This window comes from Ambystoma mexicanum, chromosome 2q, assembly GCF_040938575.1.
Source record: "Ambystoma mexicanum isolate Mex_15411 chromosome 2q, UKY_AmexF1_1, whole genome shotgun sequence".
In the NCBI taxonomy this organism is placed as follows: domain Eukaryota; kingdom Metazoa; phylum Chordata; class Amphibia; order Caudata; family Ambystomatidae; genus Ambystoma; species Ambystoma mexicanum.
The window spans coordinates 347,746,552-347,771,500 of record NC_090924.1 but is presented as its reverse complement, the minus strand read 5'-3'; the positions used below and the strand labels follow the sequence as shown (position 1 = coordinate 347,771,500).

The window sequence follows — 24,949 nt, the reverse complement described above, 5'->3', positions numbered from 1 at the left end:
ATTTGTAGATTCTGGATTTCTCAATTATTTTCATTGCCCTTCAACCAGGATTGATTGGAAGGCTTACCAGGGTGGAAGCCAGAGCTTTTCCTGTCCCAGAGGGGGGATGGAGGCAGTTACAAGGTCCCCATTTCCTGCCCACTTCCCAAAATGTCAGTTTACACATGGGCAGTACCCACTTGCATCGCGCCATGCCTCTTGACATAAGTGCTGGCCAAGTTTTCCCTCCCTTTTGTAGGCCTAGAGTTAATGCAGCAGCCACATGGAGAGAGCAGACCCCATTAGCGCCCCATGCTATCTACATTTAACCGTCAGACTGTACGAACCGGCAAATAGAGAGAGAGGCAGCAGAAGGAGCGGAAAGCTGGACCAAACACCTGACCTCCTGCGCACTGTTCCCCAGCACAGATGCACTTGTCAGCAGAACTGCTGCACCTCAGAGACCTGCGAGGGAGCCGCGCTCACAAAACAAACTACTACTTACTTTGGATATTGCCACCCAGTGGTATCATATTACGAAAATGATACACTCTACACCATAGGCCATCATTCTTGCAACATAGTGGCTCCGTGTGGTGAAAAGGGGTGGGGCTTTTAACTTATTATGCTACTTATTAATTCCTGTGATTGTAACACGTCCCAGGTGGGGAAGACAGGACCAGATTGGCCAGGGCAAGAAGCCCAATGAGAGAATATGTGGTAGGATAAAAAAAACAACAAAAGGAGGATGTTATGAGTTGTTTTGGTGAAGTCAGAAGTGGAGGATGTGGCAGATCGAGAGACCAGCAGGAGGGAAGGGCGGTGGACTGAAGCATGGAGGCAAGTTGTGGTAAAGGTGAGGTATTTGTTGCTGTGAGCAAGTGGTACTGTGTGTAGAGTGTGTGTGCAAGGTGGGTGACAGGGAGTGTTACAGTGAGTGTAGGGAGTGGACAGTGCCTGTGATAGTGAAAGGAGGGTGACTGTCTAGAAGGTGTGGCAGAGTCGTACTTTTAGTGTGAAAGAGGGAGTAGTAGTGTGGAGGAAGGAGTAGTAGTGCAGAGGAGGGATTAGTAGTAGTGTGCAGGAGGGGGTTCTAATATCAAAGGGTGGAAGCAGGTGGTAGAAGGAGTGTAAGATATTGGAGGGACAGAGAAGGAGGACATAGGGAGAAGGAGAGAAGGTGGGTCGAGTTGGACGCAGGAGAGTAAAGAGGGGAGAAAACGATCCAGAGACAGGGAGAGGAACAACAGGACTCGAGAGGAAAAAGACAGAAGAGCTCCTTTACAGAAGGGGAAAGACCATATGCAAATCAGGCTTGGCCCCACCCCAAAAGGGGAAGTCCAGCCCGAACTGCTAGGTCACATCCCTTCTGCACGAGACCACAAGCATGTAATGGCTTGGCAGGCGAAGAACGATGGTCTGGAGGGTTGCCCCGAGCAATGCCAGTGGTTAAGATTCAGTCTAAACCTTCCAGCCATCACCTCTTTGTTTTTGCTTTGGCACATATTATAGGGCAACATGATTCATATCAAAAGCAATACAATGTGATGCCCAGAAATGGGTTTACTTGTATAAGAATTGTTTTTATTCATAGGACTAAAAATTATTTAAGTAAAATAGAAATAAAGAAGTAAAAATAAGACTTGCCGTCATAGGTATAGCACCAAAGCATGGTAGGGGAAACTCGAGGTCAGGGTTTCCCGTCTAAATTGGGTGGCTAAAGGGTCAACACCAATGCTATTTTAGTTCAAGTGCTAACGACCTCTGTCTGACAACAAACCAGGATTTCTAACAGCCCACGCAGATGTAGAATGACTACAGACATGCAGAATGGTGCAGTCTGTTCGGCGGAATGCCACATAGCAGGCCTTTTAGTTAAGGGCTACAGACAACTCTCCCCATTCAATGATGATGGCAGTGCTGGATCTTCATTTCAGAACTAGGATATAAGATGCACAGTAGACCACAGTTGGGCCATTTTGTGAGAGCCGTCAATTTAAGGATTCACGATTTCTTTCTGTACACCAGTAATAGGAGGCATAAATGCTTGGATGTCTACCAGACACTCACCCTGATTTTGCAGTCTCCAGCACAGCCATAGACAGGAATCAGTTCTTCGATGATGCAGTCTACGTTTGTGGTGTGTTATCTTTTACATCAAGCAGGGGTTAGGGTTAGATGAACGGTGGTTGTACGAAGCGGCCATTACTGCTGGTGAAGGTGCGGCTTGACGAGTCTATTGTTAGGCATTTTCCTCCACACCATTGCAGACTCAGACGTTGTGCCATTAGTCGGATGGACTGGTATGCGCGGTAGATGCAGCGTTGTGGCAAGCTTTTGAAGGTGCTTATTTATACAGCTCTGAGCGATATTGTGTGATTTTCTGTAAGAGAAACGTGTTTAAATGCATACTCAGTGCGCACAGTGTTGCAACGCACGTGGCTGGCAGTGATTCGCCATGGGTTGGCGTAGAAGTGCCCCATTTAGGGGACCTGTTGGCGATCCACTCTCATAAAATACCGCTAGCAGATACTCTGTTAGGAGACTGTTTATCACATACAATCCTGTCGATTGAAATGTTCTTGTACAACTATTACCCAACCGAATGACTTGTGATTAGGTTTTGGCAGTCTGGTTAGCGCTATTTCTCTGGACAAGCAAGTTTGTTGTGCCTAAAGTTCAGCTAAACTAAGAACTCTATATATAGCTGGCTGGGTGTGGAGGCTGGGTGCGGAGGAAGTCTGCAGTTTTCAAGTACATCCATTTCAACAGATTGCTGTTTCGGGAAGCGGCCTCACTACAGCAGCGATAGCTGTGGTGCAGGTGAGGCTTGATCTGTGTTTGAGCTTGAGAGGTAAAAAGGACGTTCTATGGTACTTCCCTTGGATTTCCCACGGTCAGGAGAGTGAGCGAGGTGGTGTTGAGTTGGTGTGGAGTCCTGGGTGCCCTTGTGTGATGGAACCGTTGCCTCAATGCCTTCCACGGAGGTAGCCTTCTGCGGCTGTGCCCCAAAAGCTGACCGGGCCTCACTGATCGTCTGCCGCCACCACAGCATTAAAGAAAATGCACAAATCCGCATTACGCAGTGCCGCAGCCTGCCCGTTCCGCCCCCCAAAAACCCAAGTCAAGCCATGTGTAACAAGCCCACTTCTGCTAATAAAAAAAGGGGACAGCACGATGCCACAGATCACATTAAATGGACCACATGGAAAACCCACTCACCAGCAGCCACCTGAATGCCTTGCCCTCAAACTCAAATTTCTTCACGTCCTCTCTCTAGTAGAGTTACCTATTGTTGCTGCTTGAACCCAGCCTATTGCTACTGGTCAGCTTGCTCACACAGCAAATATCCTGAAAAGGATCTCCATTCCACTACCCACTTAAGTGCTCTGAAAACTGCTACTAGTTCTCTACAGCCAGCAACAGATACATCTCCAAAGCCTTGCAATGAAATACAAGCACTGGGCAAATGGATCATCCCGGAAGTGCATTCGGAAGTGCATGGACTGTTGGACTGCCACCCCGCTTGCTCCTCTGTGCTGTTGGAACGTTGGTCTGTTTGTTTGTCGACTGCCTGATCTATATCCGCAGCTCGCAGCATCTCGTGTGCCCATCGGCAAGAGGAAGCCACGCGTGCAGAGAAACGCGGCTTGTGCTAACTCGTGTTTAGCACTTGGACACAACAAGTAATTATTTGGGACTTGTGTTTGGGACTTGTGTTGGGCCATGTAATGCCCACAACTGTTGTATTGGGCTGAAGTTGGGAGTGTACTAGTTAGACTCTCTGATATTTGAACAAGGTCTCTTTTTGTTTTAGGCTCCGTGATTGGTCCGGTCCATTCCACGCCCACTGACGAGCCAACGCAGTCCTCATAGCCCGGGTGTACGTGCATCCCGGAAGTGCATTCGGAAGTGCACGGACTGTTGGACTGTTAGATGGGCTGGTACCAAGGTATTATTTTCATTTAGCCTGTGTCATACTCATATTTAAGTACTATTGCCATTGCAAGGAATACGGACGGATCTTAATCTCTTTACTAACAAAGTCAATTTGATCTACCCAGGTATGGTGAATGGCCTGTGTAGCGGGCGGAAACTTTGTGATTCCTCCGTGGAACCTTGTATTAACCCAGTCTTGCTTACTGTACTCGAAGGGCTTCATCATTTGTTAACACGAGCATGGGGATCCCCTCGGCTGGGAGATCCTTGTGTGAAGGCCTGCCCCGCTCTCCGAGTGCCGTAGTCACAACTAACTCTGCTCTGTCAGAAAGTGTCCCTACTGTCCTCTCTTTGATTGGGGCAGGGACGCAGGGTTACTCCGAGGTCCCGGAAAATATTCCCATCTTTAAAATGGAAGAATTGAATAAAAGTCCTGAGATTGCGGCTAGTGATCTCCCAATTATCTCACAGTTACCCTATGATGAGATGAGATTACCAGACACTTTAGAATGCCCCGCGATAAGGCCCAAGTTCTCCGATGTATCTATGATTGCCCCTGGAATTGAGGCTGTCCTGGGGAAACGCACGAGGTTTCCCATGGGTCCTTCCACTCCTGTTACCCAATGTAGATATGGCATGGAGAATGTTCATTTATTCCACACAGTGGACGGTAAACTGCCTATGGGGAGGGAGAGGTCCTTTATACCACACAAAACTCTCTTCCCTGGTAAAGATTAGGGCAATGTTAAATCTAGCTCTCCCACTGACAATAAAGCCAACTCTGTTCAGATGGGGGCGCTATCTCTATCCGACCATGAAATTGCAATGTTTTCATCGTCTTACAATCCGGAGGTTAGACACTCCGAAATAGGTATTCCTACTGATCATCAGAGTGCGGATGTTGAGTCCATGGCCGCTGATTTTCCAGTAATGACCAGATTGTTAAACCTGCTAGATAAGGGGCACGAACAGACTCATGGTGAAATTGGTATTCTAAAGGGTGTTTTAGTCGAAGTTTTGTCCAAAATTAGTAAAATAAAAGGCTTTTTATTTGCCTGTGATGCTGTTGCTGCCTTGACTAGAGATAAAAGGAAATTGGAAGTTTCTAACATTAATCAAACGACTCAAACTCCTTTTAGACAGGATTTGTCTGTATCAGTTCCTAAAGTAGAGTTTGTGAAACTTACTACAATAGGAGTACATCAGGCTACACAAACATTAGCTGACCCTAGGATGGTTGGGGTGGGCAAACCGTCCTTTGCTGCTATGGCCGCTGTACCCAAAACCAATGGTGAATTAAGCCCGGACCCATTGGTACATCAGTTGATGCAGGCGATTTCAGATAATACTCGGGCTATCCAGCTGTTGATTAAGGGTCCCAGTGCAGTCACACTAGTAGCGGAGGTTGCTGACCCTATCCTTGGAGATATGGGATGTATAGATTTGGAGGCCTGTCAAGATGGTATCGAATCTACGAATAGTCCATCTGATCTAACCAATCTAATAGATCTTGACGAAGAATCCAAAATTAACGGGCTTCCTCCGTCTATCCAGCCTCTCTCTACTGATCCCCAGGCACCTATCCATACCCCTATGACTAGAAAATAAAGAAAAATTGCTGCCAGAGCTCAAAAAAGAAAATTCCATCAAGATAAAAATCTCTGTATTGCTATAAAAAAGGGACTTTTTGAAAGAGAATCCTAATCCTAGTGATCCCAGGACGTTGCCAAATCCTATAATCATTGATGAAGAAGTTATTGATTTGGAGCAACTTAATCGTGAATCTAAGGAGTTATTGAATCTCGCTTGACCTAATCAGTCTCATGGAACACCAAAGTGCGATAAGACTCGTGACTCAAATGGTGGTAAGAATGCCAATAGGAAACTCGGCACCCCCGATACCGCAAAAAAAAAAAAATGGCACAAGAAGGAATATCTGACCCCGTAAACTTAAAACAATTTAATCTGTTGAATTTTTATCCTACCTTATTTGCCCATTCTGCTGCCAAAGGTAAATAAGAAAGTGGCAGTTATTGAGTCAGCGGTAACTGATAAAAAGATTATAATTGAACCTCAGGTGGGTGACCAGATTCCTCGGCATTCAAACCAACCTCCCGATTCACGCGCTATTATGGAGGGTGTTGGTCAAGCAATAAAGGGTGATATTCATAATACTACTTTCTCAGATGATGAGGGTCCCCTGCTCTCGCATGAGATGCCTTCCATCATAGGTTGGGAACACAATGATGTCTCCAATGCGAAAATGAGCCTAAATAGATCTGCCATTTGTAAAGCTTTTCAGGCAATACCTGCATTGAGAACTATTAGATCTGATGATATTGATTGGGTCAGATTAGCTCCTAATAATAACAACAGGATGATCTGTGGATACCACTCACACATTATTATGAAAATGATCTGGGCCCAACGTAGTGATTTTGAACTCATAGGCTTAACCCCATTCATATTTTTGAATGAGGAGCAAGCCAAAATATTTGTTGAAAAACCTCCGGTAAGGACTTTGGTGCAAATGGGAATAAACGAGAGAAATCTTCCTGCTCCTCTTAGTGAGGAACTTTTTAGACAATTCATGACCTTTGCAATGGCTTTCTCTAGCTCCAAGTCGAATGTCCAGGGAGCTCTGCCTATGACCTCCCAGAACATGGTTAATAAATAGAGTAAGGGAAGGGGGCAGACTCTAATGTCTTGGAATGCCTGTGGCCTAAAGAATTTTAGGCTTTGGCTTTCGCATCTTGGCATTGAGTCTCGTCCCGTGATCATCCTTATCCAAGAAACCATGCATTTGACTCACTTTGATGTCCCAGGTTATTTTACGTATGTTCAGCCTGCCATAAAAGGATCTCAAGGCCGCCCATCTGGTGGCCTTGCGGTCCTTATAGATAAAGCAAGTAGGATTTCCTCTGAACTGGTTTTTGCTGACTACTCGATTTTAGCTGTTAAATTGAACTACACAGGTGATGTTGGGCCCACGTTGTTGGTAATTTGTCTATATTGGAACAAAATGATTAGCACACAGAGTGGGCTACTTGATACGCTAGATGCTATTCTTGTGGATGCTATATCTGAAGATCCAGGAATTTTTGTTATACTGGGAGGTGATTTAAATTCATCTTGTATTGAACTATCGACAGTGGCATTTGCCCCGTTACCCCCTCAACAAAAATTGGGAAGCTTTGGGTCGACCATTTTTTCTCATGGGATATCCAATTGGTACTTCCCAATCTTGATTTATCTAGACATACTTGGTCCCGCGGAGCAGCGTCCTCGATGACTGACTACTTTTTTGTTTCTAGTTTAATGCTTGTCCATGTGGACAATTTGGTCATATGTGATCCACTTTTAGGAAATCATATGGCCTTGGTTCTCAATCTAAATCTATGGATTGAGCACTTCACCCATGATCTGGCTCTAACCCTGGTTGTCCCTGATCGCCCGCATATCAGTGTACGGTGGAATTACAAACTATGTTCGAGAATGATGGCTTGTCTAAGGGATGATATTACGATCTATTTTCCGGAGTTAAGAGCAGGTTCCGATTGCCTTCTGGCTGAATGGTTTAACAGCTCCCGAATTCAGTTTCATGTTGGTAATCTGATGTCTTCAGCCATACTGCATCCCAATTTACCGAATCATCGGCATACTTACAACACATCTGTGGTAAATCTTCGCAAGGAAGAGCGTAAAAATATACGTGGTCTTGGACCACCGCACCTTATTGGGGCTGGATACAACATGCTTAAATCTAAAATCATCCAAAGGTACCGAAACAGGCTTAAGGCTATGAAGTATGAGTTGATGCTAGCAGATAATCAGACCATGCTTCGCCATCTTCTAAACCATGACTCACGTAAAATATGGTCGGCATTGAGAGTGCTGACTGGTATGGGTGGGACATTGCATGAAACTGCTGTTTTTGCTACAACTTGGGTTACATATGTTCAATCTAAATATGCACTTCCCATGAGATTTGCTAACATCGTAACTCCTAACTACCACAGTCTGATCCTAAGATACTAGCTCTGGGTGCATGATGATATTATTCGGGCAATTGGAAAGATAAAGTGCTCCCGTGCACCTGGTCCCGACAGTATTCCCCCATGTTTGATCAAGTCTGACCCGTCTTTCTGGGCTAGGATTTTAGAGAACAAATTTGATAGTGTCTACCTTTCTGGCTCTATTCCGCCCAGTTGGTGCTCTGCAAACATCATCCCTATTTATAAAAAGGGGAGGTGGGACGACCCAAACAACTTTAGGCCTATCGCGTTGATGGATGTCTCAGCAAAAATCTCCTCTTTCTTATTGTCGGAATCCATCCAGCAAAGCATTGTTCAACTGGACGTGCTGTCCCACTTTCAGGTTTTCTTCCGCAAACAGCTAGGGTGCTCGCCTAATGCATTCATCTTATCACACTTACATGCACAAACTAAATATGAAAGGACTGGCCCGATATATATGGCTGCTCTGGACCTAACCTCTGCGTTTGACTCAATTATTCGAGCCGTCCTTTGGGAAAAGATGATTGCTTATGGCTTCCCGAGCTATCTTGTCGCTATGATAGCACTCTTACATCAAAATACTACATATCGGATTAGATTCACCAAGGAGGGTGCCATGACGGACAAAATACCCAAGGAAATTGGCCTTAAACAAGGCTGCAATTTAGCAGCTGTGCTTTTCAACTTATACCTAGCAGATCTGGAATCAGCATGGGTAGACCTTGTAATTTTTCCAGTGAAGTTGGGTAGTTTGGTCATTAACTGGCTTGCTTTTGCCGATGATCTTTTGTTTATGGATCGAACCCCGTTTGGTCTTCAGGCGAAACTTTCTGCATTTCAATCTTATGCTTATAAAAACAATCTTCAAGTGCACCCCACTAAATCTTACCTCACTGCTATAGCAGATGGCAAGAAAAAAAAACGCCAAGTTTACCTGGTGCCTTAATGAGATTATAATACCAAAAGCTAATGTAATACGCTATTTAGGTTATCAACTTTCTGCCGTATATTCTGTAGGGATGTGGAAAGAGTTGATTAATATTAAATTTAAATCACTCACTTCACAAATGAAGATTGTATATCATAGGTACAGTAAATTCTCTCTACTGCCCACTATACAGTTTTACCAATTGAAAGTTCAACCTATATTTTTGTATACATTAGATATCTGTACCTAGGAGTTAGAAGATTTCATTGATTGTTTACAGGGGAAGATGTGGAAACAGGTCCTAGGAATGGCGTTGTCCACACCGAACATGCTGATATGTCATGAAATAGGCATGCTACCCCTGTCGGTCAAATGGCACTGGTGACGAATAAACAACTGTCAAAATACTAGCACCTCCAAAAAAGACCCTATATGAGGATCTAGCAAAATTATTAAAAGAAGGTCACCCCCATCCATGGTTAAATTCAAAGACAAAATGGATAAACTCTTGAGAGAAACTATGATTGACAAGGACGTCTTAATATTGGGAGTACCAGCATCCAAAAAGAAATTCCATTTATATTTTTGGTGTATGTTGGTTGACTGTATCAGTAAAAGTAAGATGTATTATGAATATGCGAAATTTAACAGGAAATTTGGTGACCAAGCATGTTACTTGGAAATATGTCCATGCAATATAGCAAGAAGGACCTATCTACGGTTTAAATGTAATCAATTAATTACTAATGAAAGGCTAAAATTCTGGTCACATGATAGGTCCGATAGCTCGATTGGTGGTTGTCATTTTTGCACCCAGGGTAATGTTTTGGAAACCCTGAAACATCTTACTTTATTCTGTTAATTCTTTGACTCCCAACGAAAGTTGTCATTTGGGTCCTACCTGTATAATGAATCTGTTACTTGGAAAGAATCCTTATGGGAAAGGTTGATGTGGGGTTCAAGCCAGCGACTGATATTATGTTTGACTAATTTTTTGGTCCCCCTTGAGTCTGTTTTGGCTTTAAAATATAAGGCGCTTAAAGATGCGATGATGGCTGATGTCTGTTTGGTTGAATAACTGAGTTATTCTTTTAGGTTTGGGGAGGTTGTCCTCCCTTAGAACAATATTACTGGAAGTTTATTTTATATTGTATGTGGGGTTTGTGAGTTTTTATTGATTTTCAGTGAGCAAGGATTTTATGTTCGTTATACTGATGGTTCTTATTGTATTAACTCAATTTTGTTTCGAACGTTGGCTAAGCCAACGTTCGAAACATTACCTGCGCTACCACTGAATTTGTCTATGATGATCTGGAATTGATGTGTATGTTTTATGATGTTGTGATGTTACAGAATGAATTTTATATGGTTTTTTTTTGATATTGTAGTAACTGTCTTTTTGTAATGTGACAACTTATTTGTTTTTTGTAAAGTTTTTTTTAAACCATAAACAATAAAAAAAATCTAAACATTTTTTTTTAAAAATGGATCATTATGGAAGAAATTAACACTACAAGTTACAGTCTCAGTTTCCTGAATCGCTCTAGGTTCTTGGCCATTGTGAATCAATTGCCTCTCTTAAATCTAATCAGCTCCACCGATATCACTCGGATTGAACTGCCCGGTTTGGCATCCCTACTAAGTGTCACTACTAAAATAACATATCTCATATCTGGCAGCACTAGGCCTGTCCCTTGTCATCTGTCGCAAGATAAAAAATATGGAAAACTTGGCTCACAGCTCAAACAGGGTCAACAACCCGCTTAACGTTCTGGATGCTCAATAATCCGAAAGAACCATCTTGTGTGCTATCCAAACAAACAGAGACCAAATAAAGACAGCAAATTACTAGGCCCCAGAATATATCACCAAAGGGGAAAATGAACTGTATATATCAGACAACACACTAAAATGGATATCTTGGAACACTCACGGCTAACGCTCATTCCTTGTACATCCCAAGGGGCTAGAGACAGTTCTAGCCTGCGATGTGTTCATGTTACAGTAAACTTGGTGCACTAAATCCTTTGCATTAAATGGGTTTCACATTCTCCATAGCTATGCAAACCCCTCTAGTAGGGGCTGAGCCAGTGGTTGCCTCGCTATTGTATCTAAATGAATGCATTCCTTGACACGATTCCCAGAAAAAAACCTTATCATCTTTTGTGCTCTCAGCAATTTTCCAGGCTTCACATGGTAAAACGTCCCCTTTACTGATCATAAATGTGTACGACCCTCTGGGAAATGCACAAACTAAAGTCATACGCGCAGCAATTGAGAACATTATAACACAGTGGCATGTGCGCTCACCATCTGTGCCATCATTCTCATGAGCGACATCAACGAGAGAAACTTACATTATCCCCCTCTCCTCCACCTTGCATCAAACTGCCTATGGTTGCGTTTTACAGAAGCCCGTGACCCGATACATCTGTCCTTTGCAGAAGTCACTGCTGCTACGATGACGTACACTTGGTCAAACGGCACTGAGAATTACATCTGGATTACGTCATGGCTGATCCTGGCCTTATAGCCAGATGCAGTCCATTGAAGATTTGATTTAACAACTTAAGCGACAATGCAGTTTTGAGCTAGACGGTTCACCTAGGTAAAACTTGCACGAGTATGATCAGACGTGTCTGTGTCAGCTCCAACACACAGGGAAACCGCCTGCACTGGTCTGCGTCGGGTATTGAGGATATCAATGGATCGCTATGGCATGACCAGATGAACATTGACACAGCTCTATCGACAGCAAAATGGGACTTAGAACACATGATTCGGCCCAGAATTAGAAAGACCCAAAAAAATTGTTACAACATGGTGCTCCATAAAGATATCAATGGCAGATCACCTTTTGACCCAGCCATAGCAGAGCAAAAAAAGATACACCACAAAGCCCGTTCCCAAATTAGAGGCAATCCCCCTTATGAGCGAACAGGCCAAGCAGATCTGCATTACAAAACTTGCAACGCGCTACAAAAATTGGTTAAAGCAACACAAATATTCTATTAAATACTCACACCTGCTACTCCTATTTGGCTGGCTCAAATCAAATGACACAAAAAAATGCCGGTCATGACTCAACGAACATGGAAAATCCCAGCTGCCTACTGGCCTAAATCCAATACCCGAAGGAGGTTGGTTTGCCAACATTGACACACTCTATAATGAGCCTATTCAATCAGGAGAACTGGAAACACGCAAGACCAAAATCTGCAGATCTCGACATCGAGGAAGATAACACTCAATAACATTATTATCAACCTGAAAATCTTTCGAGCCTCTGACCCCAATGCCATACCTAAACATCCCACCCAGAACTATGGGCCAAAATTCTAGCAAAGCTCTATAAACACATAGAGCACTCTAGTCTTTTACCCAACAGCTGGTGCAAATCTGTGCTAGTTCTTATCTTTAAGAAGGGCAACAAAATGGACCCGTCGAACTACCTCCTCTTGACAATGATGGATGTGAGCCAAAAAGGATTTTCACGACGGTCCTCCTAAGAAATCTCTCCAGGTAGGTGGAAAAAACAGGCGTGCAAAGTCCTTACCAGACAGGTTTTAGTAAAACCCATAACACAGTATCCAACACATGCACCTTGCAATATCTAATTGATTAAACAAATAAAAAACAGAGATCAACCCTATATTGCTGCTACGTCGACTTTAGCAAAGCGTTTGACCTAATTTCTCAACCACTACTCTGGAAAAACGAATTGCCTGGGGCATCAACCCCAACACTGTTGTACTTCATTCAACAACTGCCGAAAGACACCTCCATCACAATCCGCTTTAACCTAGCTGGGTTGCACACTACCACCCAAAAATTGCATCCTGAAACAGGACTGCGTCCTCGCATCCATTTTATACATACTGCCGACTTGGCCCACAAGCTTTGTAAAATCCACAATTTTCATCCCAAGATCATGGCGACCACATACCATGGCTAACGTATGCTGATGACATTATACCATTGGACCAAACACCAATAGGCCTGCAGCGTTCTATAGATGCCTTAGCCGCCTACGCCACAGAAATTTTAATGATCATAAATACTCTGAAAACAAAGATCATAATAAACCCCTCAATCTCACATTCCGGAGACAAAATCTCAACAAAAATCTGAAAAAAATGGCTGGCAGTGAGACAATACATTAAGCACCAGGGAGGATACAACATTGAGGGCCTCCTTGAAGTCGATCGCGCATGCATTGTACCTAGCATATTATATGCACCATTTGTCTTGCCATTCGGACAGGCAATGTGGCTAAACAGATTTGAAGACAAACTCCTTTGCACGGTTATAAATCTTCCTGGATTAGTACTGGTCGAGGCATATGGACAAATCTCGTGGATTACCACTTGGCACGTTCAGAGAACCTTACTGTACTTCAAACTGTTGGGCCCAAATCAAACCTCCAATGCCTTGGTACAACTATTGGGGAAACAACCTTGAATCAGGCGATAAAAACAACTTTATTGCGGAACTGAACATTTTGGCCATGTCACACCTTGAGGCCAGAAACTTGGACGCCGATATCTATCAAACTACGCCTAATTTTGAGAAGATCATAAAAAACAAATCAGCACAGTGGGAGTTAACCAAAAACGTTGACAAACTCCATGACAGGAGAAAGTATAATGAATATTTGCATCAGAGTTTCTGCTCGAACAAGCCACGCAGCTACCGAACTAAGATCTGCTCAAACGAATTAAAATGCTTTATTCTTTGTCTAAGGCTGAATGTACTCCCGACGATGGAACATGTAGGAGCATGGCAAAACATCCCACTGCCTAAACGCATATGCCGTCTTTACCGCTTAGCAGTGGAAACTAGACTCCATACATTGACTAACTGCACAGCACTTAAAACATGCTACCAAAAGGGACACGCAAAATATGTCATCAACATCGAGGACACAGCCCACAACCAATTTTGGGCCACCATATTCTGGACAGAGTCAATAGCTATCACGGCAGCTGCCCTTGCAATTTGGAATGAAGCTGCTAAAATATTATGAGGAACTATACAATTTAGCCCCGATTTTAAATGGCAGCAACAGAATATGTTGTGTTTTTTATATGTGATATCTTTTCTTTTTTACCATTTTATCTAAATAAATGTATCATCTTTTTCTATATGCTTAAACTTTTATATTTAACTGATGCACAATAAAAAATAAAAAAAATAATCAAGCTCAGCTCGCAATTGACATGGGGGTCGTTGTCTACCCCTGCTAAAGAAGAGTTAAGCACCATGCAGTGGCCTCAACCTGGAAGTAATCTGAAGAACAAACACAAGGTACTTCAACATTTTTCTAGGCTATTCTGTGGCTTCCTCTGTGCCCTCAGCTGTTCGCTGCATTCTCAGGACTTCAGCTCCGGACCTCTTCACTGGTTTTCCTCCAAGAACTGCTACAAAGCCTCCAGTATTCCTGTGGAAATAGGGATCTCCTTCACTTAAATACACAAGAAGCTAGCCTAGTAGAGCCAAGCATCATCAAAATACTCTCCAAATTACGTAATAACTCCTTTTGCATCTCTTTAGGCCTTAAATACTCTCCTGCATGCTGCTCCCTTTCCTCCTGGAAAACCAGGCATTTACATCAAATAACAATCGGCAAGCACTTAGACAATGTAATCCCTCTGGTGCTGCCCTGTGCCCCCTACCTCATCCCAGTTCTCAATGGTCTTCTTTAGACCCCTGCTCCAGAGCCCACATTGTAGAACTTCTATGTCCTATCAACAAAGCTTGGAACTAACTATTCAGGAAAAAATGGGGTGTCACCTGTCTCCCAGACTTTCCTGCAGTCCACCTCTCATGCTGGTCCTGCGCTGACCTACGTTTCCCTCCTCATATTCCTGGGCCTGAACCTGGCGCTTGTTCTCAATCTTAAAAAGACCCGGAGGAATGACTCCCTTTCCCAGGCCTATTGGACATTACTACTGGTCCACATTACCAGGAGAATGCCACCCTTCTCCTGGAATTTGCAAAAACTATCTCTCACAACCCGGGGGAATGACTCCCTTCCCCTGGTATTCTGGTCATTATGTTTTCACACTTACAACACACTTCTCTGAGTGCTATGACGGTCCGTGACCCTGGCTCCTTTCTTCTTCTTTGGTATGGCCCACTTGGTCCACTTCCCTCCAAGTACTGCCACGAGGAAGATGACTGTATTGCTCTCTTGATTTGGGTCCTCGATCCTTCCCTGGTAGATAGTGGGCTTGTGTCTGTCACTGTAATGAGGGCCCTCCGCTCTAGCGTTTCTCATATGCTGGTGGGAATGTGGGTCTCTGACCCATCACTGCTGGTCCATAAGATTGTTCCAGCCACTGGAATGAGGTTTGATGCACTCACATCTCTGGTATGTCTCACCAGCCCAGTGTCGGCAGAGAGACTGTGGAACAATTGCTCTTGCCAGCATCCGGCTGTCTCCTGTGTCCCCTCTGGTTCTCCCGTGCTTCCGCTTTCCTCTTACTGGGTCGTAGCACATCACCGGGACTTCCGGGGACTGTGGAGGGATGGTGCGACTCCACCAGCATCTGGCTCTCACCAGGTCTGTGGGACGGTGGTCTTCCCACAATAGCTTCGACTTGCTTGTCCTTTGGTTGCTTCTGTGCGTGGGACTGCTCCTGCGTGCCCACTGTAGACCCGGCTCGGCAGTCTGCTGGCGTCTTCCCGACTCGCTCTGTATTGGTCTCACAGACCCGTTCGAGGCTACCGCCTCCTGCACACTCGACGGCTGCAGCCTATCGGGGCTAGTTCAACACAGGCCACAAACCCTTCTCTATTTTTATTCTTTGTTGCCGTTTGTTACAATCAAAGTCCTTTGTTGGTTTCCCCTAGGTAATCTTTGTATCTTTACAGGGCCTCCTCATTTGAGTACAGACATGGTTAGTACTACAGCTGTTCTTCAACCCGGTTGTGAGGGGTCAGAAATGAGAGGCAGAGACAAAATGGTAGTGTTTTCAACATCAGACATCTTTATTGAAATAAAAAGGGTTGGGTAAAGGCCTATCTGTCCCTAGCCTAAGCAGAGTTTTCCTACCTAGGAAACTAAAACTAAGGATCAGTCTGTGCCTCGTTGTCAAAATTATATACACTGTAGTTGTGTCCAAAACATTAATCTGACCCTCACACTAAAGATGAACAACTAAAAGTGTAAGGAAAGTGTCTCTGCAGTAACCCTTGGATACAGAGGAAGCCTTCCCCTGGTGTCTTAGGTAGGATGAAAACAAGTCTCTTGAAGATAATAATTCCTTGAAGACAGCAACAAATGCTTCTTTCAAATAAACATTTCTCGAGGATGGCAAAAAGTGTCCCTTTCAAATATTCACTTTGCAAGGACAGCACATTTGTCTCTTTTAAGCTGTTGCTTCCTAAGGACAGTGATAGTAGTTATTTAATAACTACTTATGGAGATCCTCCTGGTATACTCCCCTATCAGGAAACCTTTAGTAGATTTCTCAGATGCCTGGTGTACTCTCCTGCCAGGTATTGTTTCACAATATGAACTTACTTATTGATTTCAACATGCCTAGTGCTCGATCCACCAGGACTTCTTTTCCTATCTGCTTTCTACAGATCCTATGGTATACTCCCCTATCAGGTATCTGTCCACAATGTCAGCAGTCTCCGAATATAATAAACAGATTTCCTGGAATACTTCCCTGCCAGGAATTCCTTTCTGGTGTCTGTAGATACCCAGGTATCGTCTCCCCAAATGCTTACTGCCTGATGTACTTCTTTCACCAGGGCTTCCGTTCAAAATGTTCTCAATATCCTTTAGTATAACACAGTTGTATTCCTTCACTGTCATTAATCTCTCGGCTTGAGGTACTACTAGTTCTAACTTTCCCCACATTGGCATCTCATATATGGAGTCTTGTTCAAGTTCATCCTTTTAACTTCAATAGTGTTCATTGGCTTTTGGTAATACTTGCTCCAACTTTCCCCACATTGATATTTCTTATATGGAGACTTGCTCAAGCTTTTACTTTTAATTCCTTCTTTAACATTCATAGGCTTGTGGCAATACATGCTCCATTCTTCCCCATATTGACACCTCATACATGAGGTTTTGTGCAAATGTTTTGTTTGTTTTCTACTTGGTTGGTATTCAAATAAAGTTCTTAATAGTTCCCATGCCTGTTGTTATGCCCTGGGGTCACCAACAGCTCTGGTCCGATGTGTCAGTTCCTCCGACCTGTGGCGCATTGTTGCAGTGAAGCTTTCATCTCCGATGGCGTTCTCTGCTCTGCAGACCCTCTCTCTGCTCCTCTGCTGTCTCTGTGTGCATCCGCCGGTAAACCTGCTGCTTTTGGTGTTGACTGTGCTGCTGGCAGCTCTGCTGTTGTTGCCAGTGGCCCAGCGTTCGTCTCCAGGTACTTGCAGGATCTTCTGTGGCCTTGCGCCATGCCAGTAAGCACTGTCTGAAAGCAGCAGCTTGAGAACACCTGTCCTCATCAGCACAGTCCACTCCCGTGCCTCTGCCTTCTCCTGTGACCCTGTTTCCTTCTGTTCAGCTTCTCTCTGTGTTGCAGATGCCGGCACCTTTTTTAAATGTCCTGGGTAATGGGTTTTTACTACAACCACTGCATGCGTCTCAGTACTTGAGGCTTTATGGGAGTTGGAGTCCATAGGTTGTATAAGACTTCCAAGGTGATTCTGTTTGTGATTTGTATTTAACAAAAAACCATGAGAGACAGGAAGTGTCATGTGTGTGTGTGTTATGTACATATGAGGTGTGAATGTTATCCTGCCTGGAATATCTAGTAAGAAGAGGTTTTAGAATTTTACACTTGGATGGATACGTCTAATAACAGTATACCATCAGGAATTTGGCAATTATAGGGTCTTTTTCACATGAAAGGGAAGAATACTATGGGCCTCACTACGAGTATAGAGGTAGCCATGCCGCTTTTAGCAGCATGGCTACCCCCATACTGGGTACCAGGTCCGGGTCCCGTAAAAGGGGATTTACCGGGCCATTCTGACCTTGGAGGACCTGGTAAATCCCTTTCGCGGGACCCGGACCCGGTACATCCCCATTCCCATTTGAGCCAGAATGAGGAGGATGCTAACAACGGGCACGTTAATGATGGGCCCGTTGTTAGCATCCTGGTCTGCTAGGGGGCCCCGCTAAGGACGCCTGGTTTTACCAGGTGTTCCTTAGCTGGACCCACTGCAGACCTCGTAATAGGGCGGGCCAGAATGAACGGTGCCGGTCCCTTACCGACACTGTTCATTCCGCTGCCGCCTAGTTTGTAATGAGGCCCTATGTCTCTCCTGATGGGGTCATCACATCTCCCCAACAGCCTTCTCCTCCCATGTGATCTTCTCTCATATTACCACCCCCAGGGTCAGGATCAAGGAGCGGCTGCCGTCCCCTGGCCACATCGGAGGAGATCCCAGGCTGGGGATCAGTGATGACTCCGCAGGATTCAACACACAGTATTGGCCATTACCTTAAGAGGTTCTGCTTTACAACAATAGACAGTCTTAAGTAAAGTAAAGATTGGAACCAGACAAAGGGGCTAAAGGAGGTAGGGGTGTGATGTGACTTGATATGCTACCCCGTAGGTATTCGTCATTCTCCCTAGGGGAATTGTGGGTGGGGGAATTCCTCCCCCTGAGATCCTTCCTCATTATACCACCCCCAAGGTTAGCAGCCTGGCCTCATGTAGAAGGTTACCCCTCTGGGGAGATGTGACGAAAGCCAGTGAATCGTCATACACTGGAATAGGGCCTTTCATAGAATGTCAACGGCTTATGCAACAAAACGAAAAGGGGTACAGTGTTGACATTTCCCAACAAACATAAACCAAAATGTGTGTTCCTTCAAGATACACACCTTGCTGCTGATGAGTGTACATTTTTCAGGAGAACCAATTACGAGAGAGTACTTCATACAGAGTTCACAAGGAATTCCAGGGGGTTTTGGTGAGCTATCTGCTGGTTACTGGTTCACTTGGGGGTAGGGTCTGTTGGACTGCTCAATGTTTATGGCTCTCTACTACAAAGTAATGAGCTGGTACATGAATTACAAGGTATGTTTGTGCAAAGAAAAGTTAGCTATGTTAGTGCACTTTTAAAATCACACAAGTTGAAGTCCTTGTGTCCAATATTTCCAGGAGCTTTTGTGGCCTTTTAGACAAGAACGCATTTCCAGGACAAGCTTCCATTCATTCTGTTCCTCCAGGCAATTAAATGTTATTTTTTTAATCGTTTTGAGAATGATCTGTGCTGTGGCTTTCCCTTACAAATCATTTCACCCTGCAACATCGGATGAAGAGGACTGGAGGACTTCGTAAGCTTATGTTTTGTTCTATCTATGCATCGATTTTTCAGTTAGTCCAGTAAAAGGTATCAAAATCTGCAACTTGCGTGAAGATATATTTGTAAAATACACCATTGATTTGAGGGTCGTGGGCAAGGATTTAAACAATGACCATGCCTAAGGTAGGTTCATGCAATCGACAAGTAGGGTTCGAATTAAAACCAAACTTAATCATTTTGCCAGTGCAACAGTCCTGTTAGATGTATGGCAGATGATTCATCTAAAAAACAGGACTACTCATTTCATTCAGGGACACTCTCTTCCCTATCCCGAATCGACTACTTTCTCATTCCAAACATTAATCTCATTAGAGTTTCCATTCTGTTGGTTGACTGCGCCGACTCAACTCATACTATCTAGGCTTTCTGGATGTAGTGGGAAAACTCGCAGATAAACAACAGAATACTTTGAGCTAAATGGGACAATGGCGGACGCTCAGTCAAAACCTTGGGAGGGCTATAAAGCAGTACTTCCGGGGGAAGCCATTTCTGTTGTTAAAGCAAGGCAACATGGAAGTCTTCAGTAACTTGTCACTATTGAGGCAGAGCTGAACCGGATAAAGATAGAGTTTATCTCTGATCACTCTCTGATAACACAATGATTACTGCTGCAGTCTTGTGACTCATACTGCAATTGTGCAACATATACTGCCCATCAATCATACCTGGAATCCAGAGCTCGGATATACGAGACCTGTGATGAAGCTGCGAAAATGCTAGCCTGGTTAGAAAAGCATGAAATGTCTTCTCGATTTGTGTGCAAAATAAAACTATTGAGGACAAATTGGTGTCAGATGACAACTACATCTGTGAAGCCTTCGCAGACTACTATGCGCACATGTATGAAATGCTGCCAGATCAAACTTTGGTGGTATATTTTAATCTCCTTGATGATACCCTGCTCCCTAGTATCTCAGATGTGCCTTTGACCCCAATATCACTGAAGAGTAAATTGCAGCAGCAATCGCAATATGCCAATCAGGCAAATGTCCTATTCCAACAGATTCCCTATCGAGCTCTGGAAAACACTGGATGATACAGTGGCCTGACCCATGGTCTCAATGTTTCAATGTTTCAGGCTACCTACTGATTTGCATGGGGAAAATATTATTGTCATACACAAAAATGACAAACCACCTGATGACTGTACCTTGTATCGGCCGATTTTGCTTATTAATATCGAAGTGAAGGTGCTGGCTACAATTCTTGCATTGTGTTGTGAACCAGAAGAAGGACTCTGAATAAGATGTGTCAAGATAAAGATGCTTTATTTAAATAAAAAGAAAATGCCTGTCTAGTCCTACCACGATAGAAGGGGGCAGTTAGAGGTGGAGGGGGAGAAGTTCCCTGTCTAATAAACTCAAAAGTAAGGTTGCTCACCAAAGTCCAAAAGAAATAGTCCTTTACTCCAAATCCCATTATCTAACCCGTCTCTACCACTTAAGAAAATAGAACAGAAAAAGGGAGGCCGGAGCAGTTTCCTCTGTTCAGGGCTTCTGCTTGGCCCAATCACTTGAATCTCCCTTCAATCCGTTTAAAAAGTTTGTCAATGCCCCAGATCAAAGTTCACAACCTCTCTACAGGTTCTGTATGTCAAATCTCAATTCCATATGATTCTCTCGTACCAGGAAGAAAATTATTTCCTAATACAATTCCACCATTTCTGACTTTACAATGTTCTTGTTTTATACTTAAGGACTGGAACCCCCAGGTTCCCTCTCTCTCCAGTTCTGTTTGTTATATGTTGTGCTTCTTGGACTTTCCAATGTCCTCCGACAGGCTTACTTTATCTCAGTCTCGGTGAGGCGCTTGCCCGTTCGGGTTTTCTTGGCTCCTGTAAAACTTGTGGCTTTCTCAGCCTCGAATGTTAAGGTCTACCTGTTTTTCAGGGCTCTCTGGAGCTCTCAGACGGTCAAATAGGCTGGCTTCAACTTGATTTATGTAATGCTTCTGCCTTCTCGGGTTTATCAGGCCCCGGTAACTCTTTTGGCTTTTCCAATCTCTAATATCAATGTTCGACCCTCTCATCGGCTATACCTCTTCGGACTGTTTGCTTCCTTTCCGCTGCTTGGCAGCTAATGCACTTCTTGTGCGGAATTCAGGGTTCCGGGCTCTTCACTGCATTGGTTAATGGGTCCCAGACTCACCACGGCTTCTGCCATGGTTGCACCACCAGTTGAGGTGGTCCCTTTACCGTCCTAGTCTCCTTCACACAGGCTTCTTTGCCAGACAGGACGCAAGCCTTCCAGCGTCTTGAAAGTGACTTGTTCACTCTGCACGCTACTGCTGGCTCCGAGGCCTAGCGTGGCTCTGCCCCTCTAGGACGTGTTCCCCTCAGAGGCTAGCCTCTAAGTAGGATTCACTCTCCTCGATTCCACGTTCCACGTGGTTTTATGTACGCCATCACAAACAAAAAGGGTGTGCCCTTCTTTGCTTTAGTTTTGGGTTGGGTGAATTAGTCTGTGCGCTCTACCCCTTTGCTGTTTTTATCCTTTGTAGTTTATTATTCCATTTCTGACTCATCCATGTTATGTGGTGGTCAGTGGCTGCATGGCTACATAGAGACCAACATCCACCTGTTAGTCGGTTAATTAAAGTAAAGAGATTGTATTTCTATGTAGTCCTGTATGCATTAATCTATACATTAATATGTATAATTAAGCAGAGGTATATTGACACAAGTTCTATAAAAAATTTCACTAATGTAAAACACTCTAAAAAATGGAAAAAAACTACCAAAACATTTTTACTCACTAAACATTGTGCAGTAACGAATTATTGCAGAATTTAATTATACAAGTAATGTATAGATGTCCTTCTTTGGCAGTGGCATTCAAGCAGAATCCAGTATTAACTGAAGCCACAGAAATTGAAGAAATGCAACTCTTCGGTAAATCCAAAACAGGATTAACAGTCTTTGCAAGTCCCATGAAGGTGGATAGCGTGTTCAGGACAGGGAGTTCCTTACCGAAGTCGGAGTCCTTGTCCCAAAGAGGGGAGTCACTCCCAGTGAGGTCCCACTTGCCCCGACTGCTAGGGAGGATCTTGTTAAGCGGGCTCACTTCCTAGTCTCAAAGGCGGGAACTCCCTTCTGAGGAAAAGAGACTAATAGTCCAATGTGATTAATCCGATGTCGTCATCACTCCTTTCCCTGAGATGACCTCGACCTATGTGGCCAGTGGATGGCAGCCAACCCTGGGGACGGCTATATGAGGGAGGACCACCAGGGAGGAGCTGACCCTCAGGAAGAACAGATGACATTGTTGGGGAAAACCCCATGGCCACCAGTGCCTTCTAGGGATGTTTCATCTATCCACATACCTTGATAGTATATTGTTACACTCCTCCCCAACCTACTGATAGATCTACTGTTATTGCTCTGCAAACTCCCATTAGGGATAGTGCATTGACAACTGCAAAGAGGAAGAGGCAGGGAGCAGTGAGGATCACTTCCAATGAGGCTCGATATCCACTTCCTCAAAATCTTACAGGAAATGGTCCATAACTACAGACACGAGAAAGAACAGCAGAGTAATGAAGATCACGAGGACCTGGCGACAAATGCAGCGATCTAGTTGTTTGAAAACGATTAAGCAAGCCGGCAAGTTCAAATACAGGTCGGCTACAGCTGAGGGAGAGAGGAGAGCTGCAGTCACCGAACTGCATCGCAGCCTGTTACCATGCTAAGCACCACGCATGAGAGATACATGCCGCAGCTGGGGACGTGAAGGCAACCCCAGATCAGGGGAAGTTAAGTCTGGGTGCACATGGTCAACCGCTGAGAGAGAGAGTCTAAGAAACCACGCACTGCGAAAGGAGCCACAGTACAGTGCAACGCTTGACAGGATGCACACAGGGCCAGTAAGCTGAAGCAGGAGAGCGCAACTGAACGCTGGAGGTCACCAGGAAGTATAAAGGGTTACTGGGTTGCCAGCGTGTCAATGTAGCTTTGTAGAAGTCACGGAAACTGAAGGGAACCAAAACAAGAAGAAGCCAGAAACCAACAGTGAACCTAATGAAAGCAAGTGGGTTAGCGGATGGCTTAAGAAAGTAAAGCGCTTCTTGAAAGCGCAATGAGAAGTGAACAGCAAAGGCAATAGAGAAGTGAAGTAATAGTACAGATAGTCACTAATGGGTTATTAAACCTGTAAGGAAGGACAGGGGTCGGTTCGCCCTCCGCTCCCCACACATTCGACACGAAAGGGACCACCTGCTCTTGCAATGGTGGGGGGACGGTGGACTAGTCCCTGGCACATACAGAAGCAGAGCTATTACAAGATACATTTAGACTCCATTTTGTGTACGCCAGACTCCATCTTTGGAGTAGGCCGCATTCTGGTATCTGTGAAGCCTTCTCTCCCCTCAGCAGCGCCACGCACAGCGAGCACCGACAGCCCCAACCATTTTCCTCCCACTCCTGTGCCACCCAAGCCCATTTCTCATGAATGCTCTGGCGCGAATTGTTGCAAGCAAACAGTGTATTCTTTTCATCCTTCCTCGGAGATCACTGCCCTGCGTGTGACCGGGCCGAATCATGACTTGTGGCCCATCTATCTCAACAAACCCGCTCCTGCACCTCTTACACCCACTGTTGGAAAGTTACTGCCTGTTCAACCCTGTGCACCTCCAAGCCTTCTTTTGTTGTAGCAGAAGTGTAACCCTTGCTGACCACCCTAGAGTGCCCCCAAATAAAACCAAGCTCCTGTCATTACATATTTTGTCCTAAACTAACACATGTCAATCTATCCCCTCTCACTCTGAAGTGCCAGACTCGACAACTTTTAATCACACCCCCACCCAACAAGTCACTTGGAGGGCAAGACCCCCACACCTTTCATTGCGCCAATGATCGGAAGCAGGATAATGTAAATACGTGTGTACAATTTATAGGCCTCGCTTAATAACAAAGGTTTAGTTTATGGGTTATTATTTACTACATGTCTTGTGATAGCATGTAGATTAGTTAAGACAGTACCATCCGCCTCTCCCGGACCCAGCCTGACCTTCACCTCGCACAGACTGGCCCAGCTGAACCACGTGATGCCTACTAACCCGCCAAGCTGCCAGCCAATCTCGTGGAGCCTGCCCCTATAGTAATATACTAGGACCCATTCCCTCACCAATCAAAATGTGACTTGTAGAATGTATAGAAAACGTCATCCATGATGCTGTAACCCTTTAAAATGTATCATATCTGTATTGTTTGCCAGAGCGCTCTCGAGGCAGCAGAGTTCTCTGGATGCGGAATTTACATAAAGACTTTGTTGTCTCTCACAACCAATTTCCTGGTCTCATTCCCTACTGGGATGTGTCCATTATTCTGAGTTTCAAATTATGATGTGGGGAATGACCGCCTTCACTTGGTGACCCCTGGGATGTGATCGAGGGTGCACCGAGAGACACCCACGTGTCATGAGGAGAGATTCGGGACGCCCCCCAGCAAAACCATCGCCACCTGCGCCTGACCAGTGAGTGTATGACCAGAGAGGTTCCAAGGGTACCGGCCATTGCAAATACCCAACTACCTGCCGGGGCAGGTCACGGCTTGGTTGGGGTGTGGCCCAGATTGTGGATAGACCGTGAACGGAGGCTCTCGAATCACCCCGGACACGTGAGTATTGGTTGCGAGAACGGCAAAGGAGGGGGATTTTAAAGAAGGAATGATGAGCATAAGTGTAGCGGTGAGGGAATAGTGGGGGAGTCAGATTGAGGATACAGGGCTTGCATGAGTGTTGACTGG

General features: G+C 44.6%; 1 protein-coding gene across 2 annotated transcripts in view; it reads right to left on the bottom strand.

Moving 5' to 3' along the window:
• Positions 1-24,949, bottom strand: part of LCMT1 (leucine carboxyl methyltransferase 1) — a 1,102,354-nt gene that overhangs the window by 921,116 nt on the left and 156,289 nt on the right. The window lies entirely within an intron of this gene.